Source organism: Sceloporus undulatus, chromosome 3 (assembly GCF_019175285.1).
Source record: "Sceloporus undulatus isolate JIND9_A2432 ecotype Alabama chromosome 3, SceUnd_v1.1, whole genome shotgun sequence".
Lineage (NCBI taxonomy): Eukaryota > Metazoa > Chordata > Lepidosauria > Squamata > Phrynosomatidae > Sceloporus > Sceloporus undulatus.
The window spans coordinates 215,528,360-215,537,394 of NC_056524.1; the positions used below are offsets into that span (position 1 = coordinate 215,528,360).

At 38.8% G+C, this 9,035-nt stretch overlaps 1 pseudogene; it reads left to right on the forward strand.

Moving 5' to 3' along the window:
• The first annotated feature begins 3,194 nt into the window (after positions 1 to 3,194).
• The window catches only part of LOC121925941, a 28,237-nt pseudogene continuing 22,396 nt past the window's right edge, over positions 3,195 to 9,035 (forward strand).

Consider the following 9,035-nt stretch of genomic DNA (forward strand, 5'->3'; position numbering starts at 1 on the left):
ATGGCTTATAATCCATTGGACATGATTTCTTTATGTGACACGTGTAGGCTTGCAAACGTATTTAAGAAATATAGTGGGTTGATGGGGGGAAAACACCATTGCCTAGACAGTTATGAGTAAAGATCATTCAACCCAAAGCATCAGGCCTCAAGGACTCCCTGACTCTGCCTGCCCACTTCGGACATATACCAACACTAGGATGTGATGATTTTTTAAAAAAAATACATTTCATAGGCCAGCTATTTGCTCAGGATTTGAGCCAAGTTATTAAACAAATCAGACAGACATAAAAGACAATAATCTTGGTAATGTGGGAAGCAACAGGAAAAGAGGACAACCAACTCACAGATAGATTGACTCAAGCGAGCAAGCCTGGCCCTGGTTTTTAGAACTTAAGCAAGACTGATGATGAGAGGTTGTCATTGAGGTCTCTCCTTCGTAGGATTGCTATATGTTGAAGCTGACTTGATGGCAATTAACAACAAATTCTACCAATTATAATTCCATTTTTAAAAAATTCTAGTTAATTGAACACAGTTTTAAAAAGAATAAGGGGTTTTAAAATCCACTTCTAAGCCTCTACCAATGATAATGGCTGGCTTTGAATAACTTATGTGATTAATGCAGACTGCATGGCTAGGATATTGGTCAATGCACTTGCAATATTTTTGATTTAAATTATAAGCAGGGGAAGAATTTCTGGGCAAAGGAACTTACCTCATAATATATCTGAGCATTATAAACTGGAGGAAAAATATAATATCCTGAGTCTGTTTTTTAAAACCTGGCAGCATCATTAATTTAATTGGCCAGAACTCAAAGAGAAATTTCTGCAGTGCAACAGATGGCTGTAAAACACAGGTAGACAACTTGGCTAGGTCTGTGGGCCAAATCTGTGCCCCTACAACCAGCAAAGGGTTGCATAGGATGCCAAAGAATCCTAAAAAAACAAACAGAAGTGGACAAAGTTTTTGGTAAGTATTTTAATGTTAGTGTGGGCTGGGTGGCTGGGTGGACTGAACTTTATTTAAAAGATTAATTACTGCTGAAGGCATCCAGAAGGGGCACTTCACCATTTGCTGCCAGAATAAAATAGACCACAGAAGGCCACAAAAACTGCTTCTGAACCACATGTGGCCTCAAAGCCACACTTCTTCTATCAAAAAATTAATCCAATGCAATCTGAGTTAATCATACTAGAATGCATCGTTATATTTTGGCAGGACTCCAATTCATGTGTATCTAGGAGAAAGCTCCATTGACCACAGTGGGATGTACTTCTGAATAAAAATGTATAGTCTCCTGAACTCTTAGTCTTGACTATCTAGCTACATCAGGGTGAATATGTGTTGCATATATTAAAAGATAATGCAAAAAAGATGAAAAGGAGTGACCGTAAACTAGAAACAACCCAGTAAAAGTCTGAAAATGATGCGTGCTCCATGGAGGCTTGTCTCAAGATTGATGACACTGAAGTTCATTAATACAATAATGCCAAATCAAAAAATAAATATTTTCTTTTAAAAAAATCCTTTGAGACATAACAGTGGTAACAGCAGCAAGCAAATGTGCGATACGAATTCCTCATCACATAATTTGAGAATAGTTCCTGATTGTGTCTCTTGTATGTCATGACTTTTGACTCTCCTTTCTTTTCATTTTGACAACCCAGCAGCACTATACAGATTGGCAGCTGATAGCTTGTGGACTGGTACTGGTCCACTAACCATCACTTTGACTGGTACTGGTTTACATTAGCAGTGCCATTCTTATGGATGTCTACTTGTGTCCACTTTCTAAGGAAAATGTGTGCTGGATTGCAATCTAAACAGAGCCATCATTCCAAGTGCTCCCCATACAAGCCTCTTGTTCCCATAAGCATTATCTACAGTAGGAGGAGGCCTGCAGCTGTCAACTGGATGATGGCCTCTTGAGACACAAGATAATAACTACAAATTGTTCCTCATCCACTTCCTTGGCTGGTGACTCATTAGGCAGGGAGGAAGCCACTGTTTTCCTAAGTGTTCTGGATCAGATGTAAACATTTCTTTCTCATTATGGAAAAACAATGTTAGTGTAGATTGTATCTATATTTTTTTTTAAAAACGAACATCTGATTTTTCTGTCTAGGTAGATTCACTGTTGGTAATGGGCTGAAGGTGATAATGGCAGCAGCAGCAGCAGCAGCAACAGCTGCATCCATGTGTGTGCACGCACATACATAGGCCTTCTGGTTGCCTTAAAAGGTATGGTGACCCCATGAATTTCATAGGGCTTTCTTAGGCACAGAATACTGATAGGTGGTTTTGCAGTTACTTCCTCTGAAATATAGCCTATACCACCTGGTATTCATTATGGTCACCATACAACAACTAACTAGGACTGGCCCAGGTTAGCTTCTAAGATCAGATGGGATCTGGTGCCTTAAGGTCATGTATTGTTGTGTGCCTTCAAGTTGTTTCCAATTTATGGTGATGCTAAATTTTGGCAAGTTTTCTTGGCAAGATTTGTTCAGAGGAGGTTTGTCCTTGCCTTCTTCTGAGGCAGAGACAGAGAGTGACTTGCCCAAGGTCACCCAGTGGGTTTCCAAGTCTGAGAAGGGATTTGAACCCTGGTCTCCAGAGTTCAGTGCTCAAACCATTACACCACACTGTCATACTTGTGAAATTCAAAATACTAGCAGGAAGGAATTGTTTGTGAATAGGCTACTAACTATGATGTTCCTGACATTTCTCTTGTTCAATTAGTCATTAGATTGCTTGCTTAGCTGCCTGGAGAAGAGTTAAGAGGTCAAATGCCCTTAATTGTTTTTCATTATCACACTCTCTCTCTATGATTAAGAAATTTCAGCAGAGATGAACTGAATTTTAATAACCAACAATCAGTGAGATATTCAATATGAATGTTTAGAATCAAAGATTTCCTGCCACAAAGTCAGTGCCTTGCAACCCTATAAATCCTAGTAAGGCATTCAGAAGGACATGTGAGAGCACAGTGTAGGAACTGTGGCCCTGTACCCACTACCCCTGTGCCTCAGCCCATCCATTCTTGGCTCTTGTGAATTGAGCACAAATGTATGAAATGGGAGTCTAAGGCCCAAAACACACAGGCAAGATAAAGTGGCTTCTGGCTGCTTCAGGGGTGGGATGTGCACATGATGCACATCTTCAGCATGTCCAGAAGCTGGCCTGAGGATGCCTAAAGCCACCAGGGGCTACCAGAAAAAGAAACGCAAAAAAGGGCTCCTTGCTGATGGCCTGTTTGGGACCGTGGCTGCAGCTGGTCTCGAGACCATGGCTTCTGGTTGCTATGGTCCCATGCTGATTGAGGGGTGATCAGGGCTGGAGAAGCCTCTGGCCACTTGATACCACTTTAATGTAACTGCCATGACTGCATTCTATGGAATCCTGAATATGTAGTTTCACAAATTGTACTTAGAACTGTAATGTACAGTGTAATCAAGCTACAAATCCCAAGATTTCATAGGATGTAACCATCACAGTTAAAATGCTATAATTTAATAGTGAAAGAGGCCTAAGTCAATTTGACTGAACACTGCTTTAGATACTAATCATGGTTAGTGCTCTAAACATGTCTAGAATCTTCCTTAGACAATTAAATATAAATATAATTATTGATGATGTCAGTTATAAACAATGCACTTTAAATGCGGAATGTTTTAATATGTATGTATCTTGTTTGTTCTTTTAAATTGATGCATGTGTTAACTGAAGTTGTGTTTTAACTGATGCGTATTTGTTGGTCTGTTGTTGTTCCCTGCCTTGATCCATGGGGAGAGGCGGGTAAGAAATAATAATAATAATAATAATAATAATAATAATAATAATAATAATCATCATCATCATCATCATCATCATCATGTTCAGTATGTGAAAATCAAGAGTAGAGCAGTAACATACAGAAGAATATCAGAATGGTTACATTCATGTAGTTTCTGCACAGACTGTGCCCTCACACTTTCTTTTGAACTCTTGGAATAGGATTTTAGGCACTTACACTTTGAAGTACTTAAACTTTGGCTTCAATAAAGTTTGCAACACATTTGGCTAGCCACAGTAATTCAAGGGGCTATTTGCCTTACTTTGCCACATCATTGGCTTATTTTGTTTAGGGCCCCAAGTATACAGAATATCCTAACAGAAAATAAGTCAAACTGGACAAGAGAACCTAGATTTGCAAAATGTGTGGCATAGCAAAAATGGGCATGAAGCTTACACTCCAACATTGCACTGACAAAACTGGGACACATGTGGCCAAGCAACATTACAGTGTGGTCAAGAGAAAAATATCATTAATGAGGAAGAACACAAGCTAGGAGAGGCTGCAGCATTTTGCTTTCCCTTGCATCTACTGAGAAGAGCAATACTTCCCGTTCTTCTCTATCCCACCTTGAGTTGAAGGCAATCTGCTTTTGCACTTTGGACTCAGGACTTTATCACACATGGCTTTTAAACTGCCATAAAAATTTGATTAGAGTGCCTTTGGCCATACCAATCACATGATGCTGTCTCCCTCTTGTCACTGCCTTGTTTTGTTGGCATTGTTAGCCTGTACCTTGCCATTGATGGAAAAACACATCAATAAGCTCCTAGTAGCACTTTTTTAGTACTAGTCCTCAGGTGTGGTAAATCACTCCTACAGCAGTTCCAGGACTGCATGATCATGGGGTGTCAGTGTCTCCTTTTCTTCCCCTCTTCACTCTCCTTTGCTATTCCTGAATAGACTCTTTTGTGTGTGTGTGTTTTTAAAAAAAATTTCCCCTTGTTGTTTTGGTTAAACCACATTCACTTAACACCAGAATTGCATTTTTTAAAAAACAAAACACACACACACACACACACACACACACAGCACATTGAGTATGGCACAGGATAGTGAATGGGGTTAAGGATGAGGGCAGAAGTGAGCAACAACCTAGTTGCACTAATGTAGGGACATATCATAGGGAGTGCTCTCAAGCTGGTTTGTATGCACCTTCCTTCATTAACACAATCAAGATGAGAACAGAGGTAGTGTGATTTTGACCTGTGTGGCAGCGGCGATACTAGGGTTAGGGAGCAGTTGCCTTTCAACTGCAAGCTGCCTTAGATGAAACTGGTTATCTGGACCCATTTCAAACTGGCTTCAGAGTGGGTTACGGAGTTGAGACTGCCATGGTCGCCTTAGTCAGTGATCTCTGTCTGGGCATCAACAGGGGAAGTGTGACCTTGTTGGTGCTATTGGGCATCTCAGTGGCTTTCGATACCATTGACCACGGTATCCTTCTCGAATGCCTGAGGGAGTTGGGCATCGGGGCACTGCGCTCCAATGGTTCCATTCCTACCTCTCTGGCAGATTCCAGATGGTGCAGCTGGGGGACACTTGCTCCTTTAACAGGGAACTGACATCTGGTGTCCCTCAGGGAGCTACTTTGTCCCCCACTTTGTTTAACATTTACATGAAACTGCTGGGAGAGATCATCCGGAGACATGGGGCGCGGTGTTATCAATATGCTGATGATACCCAAATATGTTTCTCTGTGACCCCGACTGATGCAGTGACTAAGGATGGGATCTCTCCTCTGAATGCCTGCCTGGAGTCGGTAATGGGCTGGATGAGGGAAAACAAACTCAGTTTGAATCCAGAGAAAACGGAAGTACTGGTGATAGGTTCCCCAGGCCCAGAGAAGGAAATTTGTCCACCGGTCCTGAATGGGGTCACACTTCCCCTGAAGGACGAAGTTCGCAGTTTAGGAGTACTTCTGGACTGGTACTGCAAAAAGAACTGCAATGGCATTCAGGGGTAAATTACCCCGAATAAGGCAAATTTTTAGTGGGCACTTGCTTCCAGAGGGATTCGGGGGGGGGGGGGCGAATCTGCCCAGTTCCATCCAGCACAAATGGACCAGTGGGAATGGGACCTTGGTCTCTGAATAATACAAACAATCCTAATATCTTTTTCCAATGTAATCCTATGCACATTCACAAAGCACAAATCCTATTGAACACAATGAGGTTACTGAGTAAATAAGCGTAAGATTACACTCTCTTAAACAGTTGATGGTGTTGGGAAATGTACACAAAATGTGTTTAGAAAAACTTAAAACTGAAAGAGAGGTAGCATAAAGAGAAGAAAATTCATCCTTATCTCAATCAAACCAAATCTCAATCCCTTGATGGGTGAATTGCTTGATATGGCTATGTTCTTTTCATAGTTGAGTTCTGAACAACATCCAAGTATGAGCACATAAAACCCCATGTATTTTGCATGCAAGGATGTAATTGTACTTCAAGACATACCTACAATTCTTGTAGGAAGACAACTAATTGCACGTTTTATTTCCCATTCAAACCTACTGAATTATCTGATTTCCCATTCTGTCTTGAAATTAAATGTAATCATTTCAAGGTAAACTTAGGAAGTTATTTTTTACATCGACCACACTAATGGAACCTTACAGTTCTGTAATATTTTAAGAATATAGCCTGAGTTGCTGAAAATGTACGTCCTGTCGAAGAAAACAGATTCTTCAGAATTTTGCTGTCTCTTTCATATTTCATATTATATTACTACAGTGGAAACTGCTAAAAATCATATATATTGTAAGAGTTATCCATTTGCATGAAAATGATACATGATACTACATATTTGCCTTCCTTTTTACTCAGCATACTGTCTGCTATTTAAAAGAAAATCTCCCTATTTTAGAAATTCACTCCCCTCCACCAGAGACTAAATATAAAGATATATTGGTGGAATAAACTTGAGATACATTCAGTTAAATGATGATGAACTTAAAAATATAAGGGTCCCTAGACTGGAGCTTTTCCTGAACATGTTCTTATTGAGACGTTAATTTTCTAAAATTTATAGCTATGTATAAAACTCATAACTGCACATCCTGACTTGGAAGATTAAATCTGAAAAAAAAAATATATTCTGCAGAATCAAGGAGTGGTAGTCCTGCTAAGACACTTTGGGCTCAATCTCCAATATTACAGATGCTTCATGAAAAAAATCCCGAAAACTTATTTAGCATCTAGCAGCTCATCTTCTCTTCACTGCTTGTCGTAAAAGAGAATACCATTCATTATTAATGATCTTCTAAAATCGAATAATGAAGCAATGGACTCAACATGTGTTCTTCATTTTCTTCTGTGAGCTTCAAGTAATATGTTACAATTTAGAAGAAAAGTCTCTCAGTTTTGAGTAACAAATTCCTCCACAAAATCACACTACATGTTTTTTCTTGTTTTTAATTTTACACCTTTATCATTAGTACTGCTATTACCATTATTAATACTTTTGTAGATGTATCTGAATGTTGGCTATATGCTAGATGTGATGTGTTGATATGGATTTATAGTCAGACCGCACTGTACATGGGCATCCCTTATGCGGCTTTCAGCTTACGCTAAAGCTGCACTACAATTAAATTAATGGCACATGCATCTGTGGGACATGTGCCATGCCACACCATGTGCATGCGCCCATTGTTTTTAATGGGGCACAAGCATATGCGCTTTTCCCCTTATGCGGGGGGAGGGGTCTAGAACGGATCCTCCATGTAAAGGAAGAGCTGACTGTATGTCATTTTACCCTATATTCTTCATATCATTTATAAGTTTAATCTATGACCTGAAGCTACAGAAATAGCTTACTAGTAAGTAAGTGATACCTGCTAATTGCAGTTCTGGTAAATGCAAGAGTCTTGGTCTATCAGAGTTTTTCTTAGAAGATTTCCTTTCATCCTCAAGTTAGTGTAATAATTGCTTAACAAAGTCTGGTGAAAATAACACCACGAGTTTCACCATGCAATGTGTATATGTCATAGGAATTCAGAACCAACCACAACACCTTTCAGGACGTTCATGCAAGTACATTGTACATCTTACTTACACTTTGAGTTCTTTACATGAAGCTGTTTTTTGGAATGATGGACTAAGGTTATTATTATTATTATTAATGTTTATTTATATAGTGCTGTAAATTTGCATGGCACTTTACAGGAATCATCAAAACAGCATATAACCTGTCAATGGCGTAAAAGTGATAAAATATAAACTATACAAAATTAAGCAAGTTATGCAGTTAAAATACAAACTGTAAAAACAACTAATACATATAATCAAATATAAAAGTATACAACAATATTAAAATACGGTTCCAAATGCTTTAGAGAACAATAAATTCTTTAATTTGGATTTAAAGCCAGCAAGAAAAGAGATAGTCAGCAGATGTTCAGGGAGGCAATTCCAGGAGTATGGTGCATCAAGTGAAAAAGGATGAAGAAAAGCCAAGGAAGAAGAAACCCTTGGCTGGGTAAGAAGCTCCAAGCTCCTGGATTGCAAATCTCAAACAGGATGGTGAGATGAAATAAGGACTGACAGATAAGGGGGAACTAGGTTGTGTAAAGCTTTAAACATTAAGAGAAGAAGCTTGTGTCATAAATTACACCCAGAAATATTCTGAATGCATATGCTCATCCACATGTATGTGTTTACATTATACTAATATTATGTGAATGTAGATACACATACATTAAATGAATGAACATGTTAAAATTGATTTATTTTTTGTGAATTTTCTACATACAGATGGAATGGAGCACATTAATGCATTAGGGTGTTTTAATTATAAATTTTCTTTGCAAGAAAACAACAGTTTTGCAGTCTGTAAAGAATGAATATGCTGTCTTTTATTTCTCCCTTCAATCATTCTGTCTTTCTGATAAACAGCTCTTATCTTCTCTGAACACACCAGATAGGTTTTACATTATTTAACAAAGGTTGGTGGTTTTTTCTCTCTTTCCACTACCCTCTCGGCCCCACAGTGGACACTTACTGCATTGTTGGTGATCTAAACACTTCTGTTTACTTATTTATTATAAAAAGGAAGCAGTGAAGTACTTTTAAACTTTGACTTCACAACCGAAGCAGCTGTGGGCCACAAAGTTTTCCTAGGAGTGATTTAAATTCATTAAAAACATTATAGTAGTTCATAAATGATGTTGCTGTTGTTGTTGTTGTTGTTGT